Source organism: Coregonus lavaretus, assembly GCF_964263955.1.
Source record: "Coregonus lavaretus genome assembly, chromosome: 5".
Taxonomy (NCBI): Eukaryota; Metazoa; Chordata; class Actinopteri; order Salmoniformes; family Salmonidae; genus Coregonus; species Coregonus lavaretus.
The window spans coordinates 43,192,606-43,213,416 of record NC_139992.1 but is presented as its reverse complement, the minus strand read 5'-3'; positions in this window follow the sequence as shown (position 1 = coordinate 43,213,416).

The following is a 20,811-nucleotide window of genomic DNA, read 5'->3' as shown; positions in this document are numbered from 1 at the left end:
AGGTGGAGTACCAGAACGCTGGGAAAGAACGGCCCCTATCCCGGCCTCTGACGCGTCCACCTCTACTTGGAACGGTAAAGAGGGATCCGGATGCGCCAACACCGGCGCCGAGGTAAACAGGTCCTTCAGTCTCCCAAATGCCCTGTCCGCCTCAGCTGACCACCGCAAGCGCACCGGACCCCCCTTTAACAGAGACGTTATGGGAGCTGCCACCTGTCCAAAACCCCGGATAAACCTCCGGTAGTAATTCGCAAAACCCAAGAACCGTTGCACCTCCTTCACAGTGGTTGGGGTCTGCCAATTACGCACAGCTGACACCCGGTCTACCTCCATCTTCACCCCTGACGCAGATAACTGGTAACCCAGAAAGGAGACCGACTTCTGAAAAAACAGACATTTCTCTGCCTTGACATATAGGTCATGCTCCAACAGCCTCCGCAATACTCGGCGCACCAGGGCTACATGCTCAGCACGGGTAGGACTATACACCAGAATGTCGTCGATGTACACAACCACTCCCTGTCCCTGCATGTCCCGGAAAATCTCATCAACGAAGGATTGGAAGACTGAGGGAGCATTCATCAACCCATATGGCATGACTAGATACTCGTAGTGCCCGGAAGTCGTGCTAAACGCTGTCTTCCATTCATCGCCCTTTCGGATGCGCACCAAGTTATATGCGCTCCTAAGATCCAATTTTGTAAAGAACTGCGCACCGTGCAGTGACTCCGTCATAGTCGCAATCAGAGGAAGTGGATAGCTGTACTTCACTGTGATCTGATTGAGACCGCGGTAATCAATACACGGCCGCAGACCTCCATCCTTCTTCTTCACAAAAAAGAAACTTGAGGAAACGGGTGAAACGGAGGGCCGTATGTATCCCTGTCCAAGAGACTCAGAGATGTATGTCTCCATAGATTTCTTCTCCTCTTGAGACAAGGGATACACATGGCTCCGCGGGAGAGCTGCGCCTGACTGGAGATCTATCGCACAATCCCCCCGTCTATGAGGCGGCAGCTGCGCAGCCCTAGTCTTACTGAACGCCAATGCCAAATCCTCATACTCGGAAGGAATCTGCAGTGCTGGCATTAGATTCGGACTCTCCACCGAGGTCGCCCCTATGGAAACACCCAGACACCGCCCCTCACATTGAGCAGACCACCCTTTAAGAGCTTTCTCTCGCCACCCAATAATAGGGTCATGAGTCATCAACCAGGGAAGACCCAGCACCACCGGATACGCAGGAGAGTCAATCAGATAAAGCTGAATTCTCTCCTCATGACCCTCCTGCGCCATCATCTGAAGTGGTGCTGTGACCTCCCTAATCAACCCAGACCCTAACGGACGGCTATCTAGGGCATGGACGGGGAAAGGCTTATCCACTGGAAGAAGGGGAATCCCTAACTCTAAACAGAACTGGCGATCTATAAAATTCCCAGCTGCGCCTGAATCTACCAGCGCCTTATGCTGGGAACGAGGTGCAACCTGTGGGAAACAAACAGGCAAGGTTAGGTGCACGACAGAAAGCTCTGGGTAAGCAGGGCGCCTACTCACCTGGGGGGACCCCCCAATGCTAGACCTGCCATCTCCTCCCCTGGAGGACCCGCCCCAGCACCTAGCCGCAGTGTGCCCTCCACGACCACAGTTGGTGCAAGGGCCGGGTCCCCGTGGGCTCCTCCTCCTCCTTTCCCTAGCGCCAGCACCCCCGAGCTCCATAGGACTCGGCTCGGAGGCGCTGGAGAGTGGAATGGACGAACCCCCCCCTCCGGGACGCCCACGGGTGGCGAGCAGGGTATCCAGCCGGATGGCCATGTCGACCAGTTGGTCGAAAGTTAACGACGTGTCCCTGCACGCCAACTCTCGCTGGACGTCCTCTCGGAGGCTGCAGCGGAAATGGTCAATATGGGCCCGCTCATTCCACCCTGCATCAGCCGCTAGGGTCCGGAACTCTAAGGCAAAGTCCTGTGCGCTCCTCATCCCCTGTCGGAGGTAGAACAGACGTTCCCCCGCCGCCTTCCCTTCTGGTGGATGGTCGAATACAGCACGGAAGCGGCGGGAGAACTCCGCATAGTTCGTGGTTGCGGCGTCCATTCTCCTCCACTCGGCGTTGGCCCACTCCAACGCCTTGCCGGTGAGACAGGAGATGAGGGCTGAGACGCTCTCGTGTCCCGAGGGCGCCGGGTGTACAGTGGCGAGGTAGAGCTCCACCTGCAGCAGGAACCCTTGACACCCGGCGGTGGAGCCGTCGTACGCCCTCGGGAGCGAGAGCCGAATCCCACTGGGTTCCGGAGATGAAACCGGAGGGCTGACCGCTGGAGCTGGGTCGGTGGTTGGAGGTGTGGGCACCCCGCTGGTCTCCCATCGGTGTAGAGTGTTCATCACCCTCTCCAGGGCGTGACAGACCTGGTTCATTCGGTCCTCCTGACCACGAAGACGTTCGTCCATATCGGCGGTCGGCGCGGTCGCTCCTGCTGATTCCATTGTGATGCGTGATTCTGTCAGACTGGTGTAGGTGGATGATAGGAATCAGGCGCAGGAAACCAGGAGGACGTCAACAGAACTTACTAAGTCCAAACACAAGTATAAGTCGCCAACCCAACCGGGTGGCGCGAACAATTACGCACGAAATACACAGTGCGAAAAAACAAGGAAAAGCGCACACAGTGCGAGCTCTCGTAATTACAACACAACGAGAGAACAAACTCGAAGAGGCAGGCTGACAAAAACAATCACGCATAACACCTGACCCAAACAAACAAACTAAATAAGGGGAACAATCAAGACACAAATAAGGGACAGGTGTTATGAACAGACAAAACCAAAAGAACAAGAAACATCGAACGGTGGCAGCTAGTACTCCGGAGACGACGACCGCCGAAGTCCGCCCGAACAAGGAAGAGGAGCAGCCTCGGCCGAAACCGTGACACTCTGCTTGCGGAAACATCTGGAAAACATTACTATAGGGGCCCCCTAAAACAGAGGAGAGTCTGCTATGTAGAGGCCAGGGATTGGTCTATTAAAATCACGCCATATTATGTTACATAGGATATAAATACCATGTTTTGAACAAAGGACGGAGAGAATAACATATTAGAGATTGGGTCAGTTGTTCTCCGGATTTCTGCAGGAGTCTGTAAATTGATACTGTAATCTTTGATGTAATAAACCATTATAATCAAGGACAGTGTCAGCGGATTTCTTGTCATCACAGCATATCAGCATCGTTGTCTTGACACCACAATAGCACCTTTTTTTTCTAAGAGTGTATGCAATTTAGAATGCATTTGATCATAAGCACATTTCATGGCATCAAAAAACACTGTACAATTCAAAAAGTTCAAACTTTTAACAAACAAAAAAGCTACACAGAAGGATATAGATATTCACAGTTTTTAATGATGTTTAGTGACACGTTGTCAGACTTGTGACATTCACCAGGAAGAGCATTCCTTCCGGGGAGGGACAGTAGTGTAAGACCTGGTTCAAGTTGTTGTAACATGATACCCAGCCACATGGTTATCATTCCCCCACAACTTAATTCAAGGCTAAAAATAGCATAGCATGATAGAAAAAGGTTTATTCAAAAAAGGATATCCATCTGTTTGCACTGTTACTTAAAATTCTAGCTAAGTCTGCAAAATGTAAATTATACTTACTATAACAACTCACACATACTGAAAATGAACAGAGAGTGATGGATAAATAAATTCTCATATAGTTATTAAGCAGTTCTATGTATTAATACATAATAATGCATCTAAGTAATACACTGTAACAAAGGTTATTCACGGATCAGCTGTGAAGACTGAGGTAGGCCTACTGTAAGACGTTTGTTGCGTTCATTTCAACAATATTGGTAACCAATGAAATAAAGCCAGTGAGAAAAAGAGAAGTGTCTAGCCATCCAAAATCACAAATGTTGAGGAACACTGAACAAAAATGTAAACGCAACATGTGTTGGTCCCATGAAATAGAAGATCCCAGAACTTTTCCATACGCACAAAAGGCTTATTTCTCTCAAATGTTGTGCACAATTTTGTTTACATCCCTGTTAGTGAGCATTTCTCCCTTGCCAAGATAATCCATCCACCTGACAGGTGTGGCATATCAAGAAGCTGATTAAACAGCATGATCATTACACAGGTGCACCTTGTGCTGGGGACAATAAAAGGGCACTTTAAAATGTGCAGTTTTGTCACACAACATAATGCTACAGATGTCTCAAGGTTTAAAGGAGCGTGCAATTGGCATGCTGACTGCAGGAACGTTCACCAGAGCTTTTGCCAGATAATTTAATGTTAATTTCTCTACTATAAGCTGTCTCCAACATCGTTTTAGAGAATTTGGCAGTACGTCTTAAATCCGCAGACCATGTGTATGGCGTCGTGTGGGCGAGCGTTTTGCTGATGTCAACGTTGTGAACAGAGTGCCCCATGGTGGTGGTGGGGTTATGGTATGGGCAGCTATAAGCTGCGGACAACGAACACAATTGCATTTTATCGATGGCAATTTGAATGCACAGAGATACCATGACGAGATCCTGAGGCTCATTGTTGTGCTATTCATCGGCCTCCACGTTTCAGCCTGATAATGCACGGCCCCATGTCGCAAGGATCTGTACAGAATTCCTGGAAGCTGAAAATGTCGCAGTTCTTCCATGCATACTCACCAGACATGTCACCCATTGAGCATGTTTGGGATGCTCTGGATCAACGTGTACAACAGCGTGTTCCAGTTCCTGCCAACTTCCAGCATCTTCACACAGCCATTGAAGAGGAGTGGGACAACATTCCACAGGCCACAATCAACAACCTGATCAACTATGCGAAGGAGCTGTGTCGCGCTGCATGAGGCAAATGGTGGTCACATCTGATACTGACTGGTTTTCTGAACCATGACCCTACCTTTTTTTAAAGGTATGCATATCTGTATTCCCAGTAATGTAAAACCATAGATTAGTGCCTAATGAATTTATTTAAATTGAATATTCATTGTGTAACACTCATGTGTAACTTTAGATATGTTCTCTGAACAATAGTGTTGTTTTCTATGTTTACTAAGTGACATACTGTACATACGTCAGTACAAACACCAGAGAATTAAGGACCCCATGGAAGCGAAACAAATATCAAGATAGTCCACCTGTTGGTTCTGGAATGAGCAACCGATCCTGTCTGTATTGTAGCTCAAAGACTTGCATGACTTCTAATAATTCTAGGGATAGTTTGAGATTTTTGCAACTAAACCCTTTTTTCTACTTACCCAGAGTCAGATTAACTAATGGATACAATTTTTATGTCTGTGTGATGTTTGAAGGAAGTTGAAGGTACATTCGTTTCTGGAGCCATTGCTAACTGAAAGTCTACAGGGAGCAGGTAGTATGCTACCTTCAACTTTTAACTTTTAAAAGGGTTTAGTTGCCAAAATCTTGAATTATCCCTTTAAACCATGCTAGTAAAATGATGGCTCAATAGTATGTGTTATCTACACTACAACCTGTAACTTTGCATATTTCCCAGATGGGACATAGTACTCCATGTCATACTCATCATCCAATGTCCTTGTCTGTGCCTCCACCCACTCCTCTTGGATGTTTCTGTAGGCCTCTGGAAAGTCTGTACCAAATGCCATGGTTCCAAGAACGATCCTCAAAACAGGATGCATTGTATCCTTAATGACTTGAAGAAACCAGTATTTTACTTGGGGATCAGCAACAGCAGGTTTGGGATTTTTCTGGTCTGTAAGAAAAGGCAGATGGAAGTCAGTGGTTATCACTTTTAAATAGGTACAGTATAGCTATTTTCATGGTAACATAACTGCATAATAAAGCATTTTGATTTAAGCTATGACTTATTGAAGTTAGGATTGTTTTGTTCTGAGTGAGCTCAAACCTCTGGTGATTTAAATTCCCCAAAAATGTAAATAGTCATGCTTGCTCAAAATAGACTCAAGAAAAAAACAATCTATCTATAGAAGTTTTGATTGAGTAAAACAATTATTTTAAATCTTACCATAACATTTGATGACTATAATGAATGTAACTAAAATCCCCAAAATAACAAGGGAGATCATCAATGTTGAATATTTTGAAAGGTTCTGCCACAATGTATTTGGTGATGAGTGTATGTACTTTCTATCAACTGTGAAGCCATCTGTAACAAGAGATACTCATGAGAAACAGCAATCAAGAATTCAATCAGTCAAACATCTACAGTACCTTGCAAAAGTATTCATACCCCTTGGATTTCTTCACATTTTATTGTTACAAAGTGGGATTAAAATAGATTGAATTGTCTTTTTTTTCAACAATCTACTCAAAATACTCTGCCAAAGTGGAAGAACATTTTAAACATTTTTTTAAAGAACAATACAAATTTGATAACTAAAATAGTCGTTGCATACGGTAAGTATGAAGCCCCTTTGTTCAGGAAATGAGTCCAGGAGTAACATTTGGCTTAACAAATCACATAATAAGTTACATGGAATCACTATGTGTGAAAAAATAAGGGTTGACATTATTATTTTAATGACTTACCCTTCCTCTGTCCCCCATAAATACGATATCTGTAAGGTCCCTCAGTCAAGCATTACATTTCAAGCACAAATTCAACTGCAAAGACCAGGGAGCTTTTTGAAAGCCTCATAAAGAAGGGCAATGATTGGTAGATGGGTAACAATAACAAATCAGACGTTGAATATCTCTTTAAGCATGGTCAGGTTAATAATTATGCTGTGGATTATGTATTAAACCACCCAGAAACATCAAAGATACAGTCATCCTTCTGAACTGAGCTGCAGAAAAGGAAGGAAAATGCTCAGGGATGTTATCATGAGGCCATTGGTGATTTTAAAATTAAATGGCTGTGATGGGAGAAAACTGAGGATGGATCAACAACATTGTTGTGACTCTACAATAATGACCTACATGACAGAGTGAAAAGAATAATACAAATACAGAATAAAAATATTCCAAAACATACATCTTGTATGCAGCAAGGCACTAAAGTAATACTGAAAAAATAAAAAATAAACACAGCAAAGGAATTCACTTTTTGGCCTAAATGCAAAGCCTTACGTTTGGGGAAAATCCAACACAACATATCACTGAGTAACTGCCTCCTTATTTTCAAGCATAGTGATAGCTGCATCATGGTATGTGTATGCTTGACATCGGCAAATACTGGGGAGTTTTTCAGGATAAAATCCTAGAGGAAAACCTGCTTCAATCTGCTTTACACCAGACACTGGGAAACCTTTCATCAGGACAATAACCACGAAATGCCAAAAACAAACTGTGAGCCATCATATTCATACAAAAAATACCTAATAATGAAGGAAAAGCATTGTAATTTAGAATTTTGTAAAGTTAGTGTGGGTGAGGTGGAAACATTATTGTTGTACATCAATAATGAGAAACCACCTGGTACTGAAAATGTAGATGGAAAGCTACTGAGGATATTCGTCATATCTTCAATTTGAGTCTTGAGAAGGAAGCAAAAGTCATTCCGCTACCCAAGAATGGTAAAGCATCCTTTATTGGTTTTAACAGCTGACCAATCAGCTTACTGCCGACTCTTAGCAAACTTTTCGTTTGACCAGATACAATGCTATTTCTCTATAAACAAATTAACAACATACTTTCAGCATGCTTTTAAAGAGGGGCACTCCACATGTACTGCACTGACACAAATTACTGATGATTGGTTGAAAGAAATTGATAATAAGAAGATTGTGGGAGCTGTACTGTTAGATTTCACTACAGTCTTTGATATTATTGTCCATAACCAGTTGTTGAAAATAAATATGTGTTATGGCTTTTCAACCTTTGCCATATCGTGGATTCTGAGCTATCTATCCAATAGAATACAGAGGGTTTTCTTTAATGGAAACTTCTCTAATGTTAAACATGTAAAGTGTGCTCTCTTGGCCCTCTACTCTTTCCTATTTTTATCAATGACCTGGCACTGGCATTAAACAAAGCCTGTGTGTCCATGTATGCTGATGATTAAACCCTATACACGTCAGCAACCACAGCTAGTGAAATCAACGCAACCCAAACAGAGTGTTGCAGTCAGTTTTAGAATGGGTGGCTAGTAATAAACTAGTCCTGAACATCTCTAAAACTAAGAGCATTGTATTTGGTACAAATCATTCTCTATGCTCTAGACCTCAGCTGAATCTGATAATGGATCATATGACTGTTGAGCAAGTTAAGGAGACTAAATTACTTGGTGTTACCTTAGATTGTAAACTGTCATGGTCAAAACATATTGATTCAATGGTTGTGAAGATGGGGAGAGGTCTGTCCGTGATAAAGAGATGCTCTGCTTTTTTACACTACACTCCACAAAGCAAGTCCTGCAGGCTCTAGTTTGATCTTATCTTGATTATTGCTCAATCATATGGTCAGGTACTGCAAAGAAGGACCTAGAAAAACTGTAGCTGACCCAGAACAAAGTGGCAAGTCTTGCTCTTCACTGTAATCAGAGGGCTAATATCAATACTATGCATGCCAGCCTCTCTTGGCTAAAAGTAGAGGAGAGACTGACTGCATTACTTCTTGTTTTAATAAGAAACATTAATGTGTTGAAAATGCCAAATTGTTTGCATAGTCAACTTACACACAGTGCTGACACACACACAGACATGCCACCAGGGGTCTTTTCACAGTCCCCAAATCCAGAACAAATTCAAGAAAATGTAGAGCATTATATAGAGCCATGATTGCATGGAACTCCCTTCCATCTCAGATTGCTAAAGTGAACAGCAAATCTGGTTTAAAAAAAACAAATAAAACAACACACCGCACTACGGCTCTGCCCTATTTGACCAAGATAATTTGTGTGTATGTACTGATATGTAGCTATGTGTGATGTTTTAAATGTATGTAGTTCTGTCCTTGACCTGTTCTTGTTTATTAATGTTCTGTATTATTTCATGTTTTTATGTTTTGTGTGGACCCCAGGAAGAGTAGCTGCTGCTATCACAACAGCTAATTGGGATCCTAATAAAATACCAAAATACCTACAACCCAAGGCCAAATCTACACTGGAGTTGCTTACCAAAAAGACAGTGAATGTTCCTGAGTGGCCAAGTTACAGTTTTGGTTTAAATCTGCTTGAAAATCTATGGTAAGTCTTGAAAATAGCTGTCTAGCCATTATCCCCGACAGAGCTTGAATAATTATGAAAAGTAAAATAGACTAATTATTGCACAATCCAGGTGTTCTTAGAGACCTACCCAAGAAGACTCACAGCTGTAATCGCTGCCAAAGGCATTTCAAACATGTATTGACTCAGGGAGTTGAATACTTATGCAACAACTATATTTTAGTTATTTAATTTATTTAAATAATATTTTTTATTTTTATTAAAATGCTCTTCCACTTTGACATTACAGAGTATTTTGTGTAGCTTGATGACAATTTCAATTAAATCCATTTTAATCCCACTTTGTAACACAGTAAAATGTGAAGAAATCCAAGGGATATGTATACTTTTTCAAGGCACTGTATATAGTAATTCATCCAAACCACATGCATAAATTAATTTCACTACCTGTCTGAAAATGTCTCACCCCACAAAGCAGCGGTGTTGCTTGTGCTTGTTTGTACTTCACAGCGGTAACACCATGTTTTCATGTGGCCAGTGGGGATCTCAACACTCAGTCTCAGCAGGACTGATCCATCAACATTGGGTAGAGGCCCAATGACTCTGACCCGATCTGTCATCACAGCCCTATCTTGGGTCAAGTGGACCTTTAGTCCTGATAGGTCAGTGCTTGTCACATGACATCTTAAGGACACGTCCTCTTTTTGAGGTATGGGCTTGGCAAATATGTGTACTTCTGGATTACGAAAATCATAGAATAAAACAATGTTGACTGATGTAAATACCACAATTGTAACAAACAGGGAAGGCAAATTCATTCACATGCACTCTGTGACTCCACAACACCAAATCCTGTTATTGTGCACATTCATTCGCAGGGCTTTGTTATTTCATAGTCGCTCGACTGTATGTGTCCATCTCACCTGTCTTCTGTTCTATTGCGCCGGCTCCCTCTCTTGTCTTCATGATATTGGTGAGTAAAGAGCAACAGTCATGCTGGAGAAATTCCTTAAACATGTGACTCCTCACTTTGTTTGAGTTCCAACTCTGTTCTATGGGGTTTGCCTGTAGAGACTCTGACATCCGTGTCTGAGAGGTCAGGAAGTTCTCCCCATTGAGACCCCATTGGTCAAACCCAGTGGAGGATTCATTTGTGATGTAAGTGCAGCCAGGCTGCCTCTGAAGAACGTCTAGAAAAGATGGTGTAAGAAAGATTGAGCTGACTGGATTTCAGGTTTACATGAAAATCCTAAAACAACTTGATTCCTGTCGAACAACACATTTCTGATATGCAGTTTACTTTTGTTTCACTCAGTAAATATTGTTTTGTTGTGAGTATAATATGTATTTTATATAGTGCCTTTAATTATACAGATAATCTCAAAGATGCTTAAAAAGAAAAGTAAATGCAATATGAACCATAACTGAACTGCATATCAGATATATCAGGGAGTAACTGAACACACTTTGAGAACAAGAATGTTGTTTTTTGCAACAACAAAAAAAAGTATTGCTCATGAAGTTGGTTTCCATTTTTGCTAATCTTACAATATCACAGAAAATTGTTTTCATTGAGCAAATAATTGCTGACTACCCACATGCTTAAACCCATTGTGTTATCAAATATATGCAATTATTGTAAATACTACATACACAATTATCCACTCAAAGACAGAGAGTACTCACCAACTGTACTATTATTGATCATATGACGTATCTGCCAGAGAGCCACTTCATGGTCTGTGTGGCTCTGTGAGCAATCTAAGGTCCTCTCCCTCCATTGTGGGCTCTGGTTGACCCAGCTCTGTCTGAGCTTTTCTTTCTTAGTCACACTGTCACAGTGCGATATGATGACTCCATCAAACACAGTTGTCTGTTCAAAATGTGGTCGATCACCAAGTTCCGAGACTATTATAGACAAAAACTCCAAAGAATGGAGCTCTGAGATAGATATGAACCACAGTTAACATGAAAATAAACATACTTTTCCCATTCTGTTTCTGATTGACTTTGTAATCAATACTGTTTTTTCAAGACTGATGTGTTGTTTTTTTAAAACTGGGACATGGTATGGTACATCTTTGTGGAATGAAGTTCAACCTGGTCTTGAGGACTTTCGTTTTGTTTTTCATATGAGTAAACAATCACATGAAAAAAAAAAGAAAGAAGTTTACAAAAGGTCACAGCTCTAAGCCAGGATTCAATCTGATCAGCCGTACCCGCGTTAGCCCACAAATGCATCGCTTTTTCATTGCTTTTTTTTAGGCGGTGTCAGATGTGTAACTAGTTTTAGAGTTGTCAAATCCACAAGCGGACCCTGGCGTAGGCTACCTTTGTAGAAATTACAAATTCGAACACTGGAATGTGTGATGTAGGGCACAATCTACACCTCAATTAGGCTGATATACATCCCTATCATGTAAAAAAAAAAAAAAAAAGTATCATTTTTATATAGCCTACACTTTCTCGTTCAGAACTTCTAACGTGGGTGGGATATAAGCACGGGTGTTGTTTCATGACAAAGACCACAACAGCAACTCACCTAACAGCCTAAACAATAGCAATGAAAGGCTGTGTGTTTGTTGGCCAACATGGCTTAAGCCTACTGTTGATTTAATTGAATCCTGACCTTTTGTTCGTATGAGGAATGCATGTGACCATTTAAGTCATGTGTAATAAATCAAAATAGTGTTATTAGTCATTCATACTTTTTATGATTTCAAAATAAATGACTATCAGACTCACTGCTCTTTCTCTTAGGACCACAGGGCATGAGGAATGACATGAGATTAAACAAAAAATGGAGTGTGGGATTGGGAGAACAACACTCAACAAGATCAAAATGTAATCTGTTCAATTCTGAAAAATTACGTATTCATGTAGAACAAAGAAACATATTTTCACAAAGACGGCTGGAATTCAGTCGGACCTGCATCGCAGTAGAGTAGGGTACCATAGCTCTTTTTCGCCATGCATAAAGAATGGATGACCTAGCCTATTAGATTTCCCTCACAGGTAGATGCTTCCAGTTTCCAGAATTACAAATGTGTGCGCGCACAGGTTTTCTTAGTTTTGATGACTGCAACTGTAGTTTTGTTGACTATTGTTTGCCAGAGAAATGTGTGAAATACATTCCAAAATAGATAAGTCTGTAATTCATTTTTATGGAGTGATCCAAGATTTCACACAGAAAAATTAGACATCTGTTGCAATCTGGTTAGCCATCACTATTAAAACAATATTAACTTAGTGTATTGCTTACCACAAAATGTTGTTGATATCAAAAGACTGATGAGGCAAACTAACATCCACCTGATAAATGTCATGATTCATAATAAAACAAACATCAATGACAACTCAAGCATAGCCATAACACGTATGTTCACAAATTTCCGATGTGCCTCCAAGAAAGGTAATGATGCATCTGGAGAAAAAAAACTCTCTCTCTCAAGGTTTAAAAGGCAGTTACAGGAAAGAAATGTTGCACAACAGGAAATGTATGGCACGTACTTATTTGGACTGTTTTATGTCCAAAATAAACAACACAAATCAATGTAGCCTATAAGCTTTTTAATTTAGCAAGAACATTGCGATAGAAGCAGCACAAATTGAAGAACTACACTCTGTTGGAGTTCGGACCCTAAGATTTTCACTGTACCCCGCAGTTACACCTGCAACCCTGTACATGTGACTATTACACACTGAATCTGAATCGCTCTGGTGCTTACACTGCAGAAGCCATGAGCCTGTACCCAAATCAGGGTTGGAGTCAATTACACTGCAGGAGAAGCCATGAGCCTGTACCCAAATCAGGGTTGGAGTCAATTATATTTCAATTCAGTCAGTAACTGAAATTATTTTCTATTAGGAAGTTCCTGAATTGAACTGTAATTGATCCCCAATCCTGATCCAAGACAAAAGATTAAAAGCACGTATCGTATCTGAAGATTATGCCTTTGTTAAATGTTTTTCATGACGAAATGGAATGTTGGTTGTTCAGGCCAAAGGGGGGATGTTTTATGATGTTATTTGAAATGTGCCGCTTGGAGGGTGACGCCCGAGGGGAGACTGGTGATTGGCCAGAAGAGGGAGTAGCCCCTCCCTTTGCATTGTTTATAAATAGGAGTTAAACGATGAGACGACAGAACGGCCATAACAATCTGGGAGGCGTTCTCCAGGCAACGCGTGTCTGTGAATTTATGCTGTAACCTCGTGGTATGAATAAAAACTTCTGACACGATGCAGCATAACGGACTTTTTGTTCATCAGCAATATTACCACCATTCATCATATACGACATAATGGCGCCCAACGTGGGGCATGGGTTTGCGTCTCCTCTTTGTTTCAGTCAACCGCCGGCCTAACTCTCTCTGAAGCATGGCCGAAAAAGGGTGAGTGTGTTCTTACCGCTTCGGAGTTTGTTAGATTGGATATGACTTGTGTACATTGAGGGGATGTTCCATATGACCTGGCCTCAGGTGGTGTTTGTTGCTGGTCGACTGAAGTCTGCTAAATTTATTTCATCGGAAACGACAGTTAATTGGAATTTAGAGCATTAAACGGTAGGATTTAAGTATTGAACGTGTATAATTCATTGGTAACGGGTGACAATGGGTTAGTAGAGAATATATGTTGGGAGATATCTGCATAATTAGGGCACCGGGAATACGGAAAAGACCTCGAAACGAGGCGACTTGTAATAATAATAATTATTATTATTAAGTGGGCTACAAATCCTGTGTGAAGTGTTAGGCTTTGGCAGGTTGATTTCTTAAGCGGGAATTATGAAGTGAATTGGTGTATTTATGTTATACTCCTCCTCTGGCCGACGGGAAATTGGTTTGGGGATAACCGCTTGATATGAGATTCATCTTTCAAGGCAGCATAAAGTTAGACGGGGATATTACTGATAGACAATGATTTGGCCACGGTGCGGGGTGTTCATTGGTATAGCTAGGAGGCCGCAGTTGGCTAGAGGCTGAAGCTAATGCTGGATTGTTTCAGGCCACGTGGTGCCTCGTTGCTAAGGCTTGATTGTATGGTTCGGGTCACGTGGTACATCGTGGCGAAATGCTAAATGCTAAGGCTTGAGGCTAAAGGCTAATTTTTTGTAGGGCTAAAGTGTGAATCATGCTACATCATGGTGGATGCTAGTGCTAATTGTGTTTTGTGTCACGATGTACCGTAGGCTAAGCTAGCTGCTAAGGTTGAATGTTAATTGTGTTGCGTGCTACATGCTAACGGATATCCTTAGAGATTCCATTGCGATGGATTAAAGTCTCTTAAATTTGTCACTGTCTGTAAGTCAGGTTGTATGTTTTGTGAGCGCTGTTAAATGTTGTTTGACTATAAGGGGGATATGGGAAGTTACAGCTGGCTGTTATTCTTTCTGTTTGGGGAGAGAGAAGAGAGAATCTTTCTTCCACGGTGAAAAGTATTTTTGAATGGTTGTGCGCATGCGTTTAATTTTGCGACACTACACTACAGAAAGGGGGAGTTTATGACACGAGATTAGGACACGTTTTGGTTTATGGCACTAAATCTACGACATGCGGTCGACGAAACAAGATGGTGGCGTAAGGTTATATGTTTGTTTGGGGTTTCTTGTTCAGGGGTTTAAGGGCTACCGGAAGAGAGAGGTGAACACGACTCTTTTAAAATCGTTAAAGTAACTGTTATGTGAACGTTAAACTATTTGGCGAGATGTGGTAAAGTTATAAATCAAATATATGTTGACGGAGTATAATTAATTAAATTAAAAGACGATTAAAATTAAATGAAATGGTTTGGAGCGATCTATTTAGTAAATGATATTTGCGCATGCGTGGGATTCTGCAAAACAACACATTGGTTAAACTGCAGGGGGAGACAGAGGAACCCAGACGACGGAACAAATAGGCCCAGGGAGAGTTTAACACGAATCTTATAAGTTTATAAACGGCGGTGGGTTAAGATGAAACTTGTTTTGGGACCTATTAAATTTATAAATTAAATATATGTTGACGAAGTATAATGCATTGAATGTGGATAACTTGATTAATTGCATAAACTGCTGAAATCTTGTGTGTTTCTATGTTTTTTGAAATATGAGAGGAACATGGAATGGCGAGACGAGAGAGAGGAGGGGTGACGTCACATGACGTGACATCACATGATGCAGGAGAGGATCGGATCAGGCTAGTACACAAAATCATCCTAACCAGATATGTGATGTTATGACAATTTTACATCGGCTTGGCAAATACTATTTCATTAAAATTGCATTTTGGAGGCTATGTGCATCACTGGGGTTTAATTACAGATGTGTTGGGAATCCAGGATGGATTGAGGATTCTTCTGTAAATTTATGATAATTAGAGCTAATGGAGCAAGGGGTTATGGGAATTGGAGTATTGTAGTATTGAAGGTTAGGCTTTGTTTATGGGTATTTTAGTCTGAAGATTACTAACTTGCATTTACTTGCATTTGATGGGTTGTGGTAATATACTCAACACTAATTGATAAATTGGTGATATAGGAATAAAAAATTGGTTTTAAATTATTCATAATTTTTAATTGAGTTTTTAATGGGTTTTTATTTTTAATTAAAGGGTTTTTGAATAAGGCATTTAATTGAATGTTTTTAATATTCATATTTTATTTTATTTAATTTTTTTTTGGGAGGAGGAAAAAAAAAAAAAAAAAATTTATTTTTTTATTTTTTTTGAAGGTTGTTAGGGTTATATTAATAATTTAAGGGGGGAAGCCTATATAACTTATACAGTCTAGAATAAGATAGTTCACAATAAAGGAATATAAAAGGGTGTTACAATGGGGAAAAAGATATCAGGACTATGAGAGTCATTTCACGGGTGGAAATAGGGGTAATCCTTTAATTAAAGTGTTGCTAGGTTATCCGGCAAGTGAAACAAAAGTTGCCCTTCATTCTCAAACAAAAATTGATAAAATATGTCAGCGATAAGATAGGTTTAAAAAGTAGAGCTTAGGGATGTTTATTCTCAGCTTACAATGATCATCTAGCAGGGTGATTATGGCATCAGAGATGAAGATGAATACGAGCAGAAACAACGATGAAGATGAATTCAGAAGACTGAAGAAAATGGGATGTCTGGGAACTTAAGGAGATGAGGAGGATGAAGATGAGTGATTGAGAGAGGTCATGGGTGGATATGACTCTGATCAGAAGGAAGTGGCAAGAGAGGAAAGAAGGATACTGGAGACTTGATCTCTGATGAAAGTTGAACGAAGGAGACAAGAGATTCGAGTTCTGATGAAGAAAGTGATGAAGATTTGGAGATTAAAGGTGTTGTATGTTCAAGAGGATTTTATCCTACAATGACTGGCAAAGAAGAAATAGGAGATATAGACCGAGGCGTATCAGGCCTGGAGGAAGAGACGACTTTGGGAGAGGTAAGGGAGCTAGAGGAACAGCTCGAGACGCTGAAGATATAGAAGAGACAAGGAGAAAACCTGCGGAGAACATTTTTAATCCCAAGAATTGAAGAAGAACACATTGAGGTCAAGAAGAGCCCACTAGTGAGAAGATGATGGAAGATGATATTTCGAGGACAGAACTTGGAACTAAGGTTGAAGAATACTGATATGTCAACGATGAGAAGAACCGGACGAAGAAAACTCAAGCAAATACAACTTATAACTGGTGGTGGAGAAGAAGAAAATAAGTGTTGGTTATGAAGAATCAGAGTGAATCAAATCAACAATCACTGTTACAGCTTCAACTGAACAATATCAAAGGCAATTGTACCAGCCAAGGGGGGACCAGATGTTCCATATCGATCGCCAGTTTCTGGACAGACAAAGAATTTGAGAGGGAGAAGAACAAAGAAGGAGGAATATTTCAGCTACACTTTCAGCAACTTTCAGAAGACTAGTATAATTATGGACAGATTGGGTACTTTACCTGTTCATGCAACAAGTTAGGAGGAAGAACGGAGAACATTTTTAAGGAAGATGAAGGAGAAAGTGAAGATCACCTGTTCTAGAAGAGATGAAGGGGGGTGCATTGCTGAGAGCATCGATTAGAGAAGAAGAGGAAATAGCTAACAGTTGAAACAACTGACCATTAGAAGTGATAGTGAATAGGGGAAAAACTTATCGGGGTTCAGTCTAAAAAGGTTAAACATATCACTCTGTAAAATAAACTAATTAGGTTAGGATAGGGATTGGAAGTAGTAAAATAGTTTAATTACTCTTAGGGAATCAATTGAGCTCTGCTATAAAAGTCAAAGAGGAAGTAAAAGAGACATACTAATATTAGAAGATGCTGTTATGGCAGTGTTGGGAAGAGATGCATGGTGTAAATTGAAGTATTCAATCAGAGGCCCAATAGACGACTGACTGTCTGGGAGACTATTTTAAGAAGTAGGGTTTTTGGGGAGTCATTTGCTTAAAAGATAAATATCATAGGAAGGATGATAATGTATTAGATTGCCTGTTAGACAATCTGTCTGGGAAAAAACTTAATAGGGGTGACTGTTATTTTGGGTTACATTCTTACACTAAGAGATTTGAGGTTAGGCTAAAAGGTGTTTAGTCGGTTTTGCCAAGTCTGTGTGTAATGAGTCAGAAGCAGGTGGGGAACTTTCCCAATCACATATTCTAAAAATTTGGTGGTAAGAGATTTTGTCAATAGATCAGGGGAAAAGGTTTTAAATGTTATGAGAGAAAAGATTAGATTAAAATAAGTTAGGGGTAGGCTAGGTTGAAGGGACTCTGAGACAGTAAGCTAAGTTTCAAAGTTAGTAGTAAGACAGAGAGAGAACAGTAATGAATGACACTGTCCAGTAGGGAGATCAAGGTCATTATAGGTGTATTTTGTTATAATCAGGAGGTTTAAAGTTTAGAGGTAGAACTGAAAGGGGGAAAAAGTGACACTAGGGGTGATAGATGGAAGTACAAGGAAGGAGTTCAAAGTCTTATGGGAAAACTAGGAGTAAATAAGGACATTAACACTTCAGTTTATTAGAACAACAGGGAGAAGCAATTTAACTCTTTCAACATTGATAGGTATTAAAGTCATAAACATATTGCATTTGATTATAAGGGAACCAGTACAGCACCAATTTTAGGGGGAAAAATACTTATTAGGGTTTAAGATGGGGACGTTTCTCTCATATGGAGAGATAAATATGGAGAATAAGTATTGTTATCAGGACCAGGAGTAGAAGGAGGTATAGTTTGGAATAGGGTTAGGAGTGACTGTTCACTTATGTTGCGTAATATTATAGAGAAAGGTTAGGGAGAATATATGTGTACTTATTTAGGGCAAGCATTAGAATTTGTTTCGGTTAGGAATTATTGGTTAAAGGGCAATGTAATTCATAAAGTAACGCTTATAATGGAAGATTTGAAGTCTGTGGAAGTTTTCACAGTCATTGAGGGAGTTCAGGAGGAGTAGAACTGAATGGACAGTAGTCACTCCAACATTAGATAATACACAGAGGATAATGGGAAATTTTGCACTAGAAGTAATTAGGGTTGATACAGCAGCTAAATCAACTACTTTAAGGGTAACTTTGGAAGGGATTAATGATACTATGGCAATAGCAAATATAGGAGTAGGATACTGACAACAATTGTTCTGAAATTAAAGAGGTAGCAAGAGGGACTCAGGAGGTTATGGTACGAATGGGGTTAAAATAGAGCAGATAGAAACAATATAGATTAATCTGAAATGGAGAATAGAGATTCATCATGGAAGCTGCAGTATGGGGTCTTTTGATTTTGATGACAGAGGGGGGGGGCATCTGATCAGTGCTGCTCGTTCCTCTGTTGTGAAAATTAGAGATAGATTAACTCATTCTGTAGGGTCAGTGAGGAATCTTGAGGGTTGATGTCTGTTGGGGATGCCAGCCCAAGACGTGTTAGACGGTCGCGCGGCCTCTGACGGGTGTGGGTAAATGTTATGCTTTGTCATGACTGTGGTATCGGCAACAGTCATTGACCGATAAAATAATGTAGTTGTCAGACCAGTAGGGTTTAAGTGTTCTTGGGTGAAAAGATTACCCTATGAGCATTGGTTAGAGGGAAAGTAAAATCAGGTAATTGCAAACCCTGAAGTATTCAGGTGAAATATTGAGGGCTAAAAGTTGTGTTTGTTCTAATAAAACATATGAGGTAAGGGGTATGTTTATGGAAAGATCAGATTGGGATGTTAGATGATAACTTTGGATAAGCATGACCTTAAGGGTAGTAATGACAAATAATAGGTTACTTTTTATATATCAGGTAGTAAGAAGAGCAGGACTTTGATGGTTAAAAGATTAGCTTTTGACTGACAATGTGACTATGGGAATTTTAGAGGATAAGGGGAAATTATGATAGAGTATATTCTTACCCTATGGGGGATAGGATGTTGTTACAGGTCAACGTTGAAGATTCCATATGAGGTTTTACCATTATAAGAGGGATAGCATTGGACACAGCTAAATCTAGGGTTAAAAGGGTGACATTACATTTACATTTCAGTCATTTAGCAGACACATGGCGACATGTCATAGTCTTCAAGCCTATCATTGAAGAATAAGTTTAAGGGAGAAGGGGGGACTTCATTCATGGTATGGTGTAACATTTGGGAAGATAATATTGATAAATATTAGTGTATTCCTGTGAGTCCAGATAGTTTAGATAATATAAGGGAAGCATTTGAAAGGATTTGGTTGCAAGATTAATTAGGCCAGTAGGGGCAGTGATGGGTCAGATTCTAGTAGTTTAAGCTTTGATAACACTGTGTGATGTTTGTACTGACTTTTGAGAAAGTTATGAGATTGAGATAGGTTGGAGAAGTGGTGCCTGGAGACAACACTCAGATGCCGGTGTTGACTGTTCCGGATCTGGACGAAGACGGACGAGGGGGTCTAGATGGACTACTGAATGGATAAATATCATTTTGGATTATTTTATGATTTTTCAAATTGGTTTTTCAATATTAGTATGATTTTTAGTGTGATTTATGAATCAAAGGGGGGAATGGATAATGTGATTCATGCATCATTTATGTATCATTTTTTTTAAATTCTTAGGTGAAATGGAGGTTTAATTTGAAAGTGGTTGTTTTGCAAAGGATACTGTTTGGTCGTTTATTTTCTTGTCATTCCAGAAGCATGTGGGAGAAGCATGTGGAGATTGGAATACTCAAACAAAGATGACTGGAGGAGAGGAAACAAGGATGGTGTGGCTGATTCCATCATCAACAAGTCCATTGGAAGAGGACACTACAGGAAGAGGAAGTGTAGTGGACTACATTCCAGTGTCTGCAATGAAATATAGACATATTTGATGTGTAATACATAATTGTGTCATATTCTTAGGTATTGATTTTAGTAGAATTATGTTTGATGTTATTGAATGCAGATGAGGATCGTAGATGCTTTTGTTTATTTCGATGGGGTTAGGGACAGAATGTTTAAGCAGGGAGAGATTCCCTTTCAGGTCCTATGGGTTGACCAGCCTGAGAGTGGATATTTATGGATAGGATTTTGTTTACATGGGTATTTAATTACATCATAGTTTCAAATGCATTTACATGAGTTATGAGGTTATCTGGAGTACCGACGGTGGTTGCCTGGGGCAGAGGGACGGTGAGAGAATTTTACTGTCTTGATTGATATGGATGGATGGCTGCTGGACAGTTTTTCGCTCTCACACTCCATAGAGATTTATTCATAATTCATAGTAATGT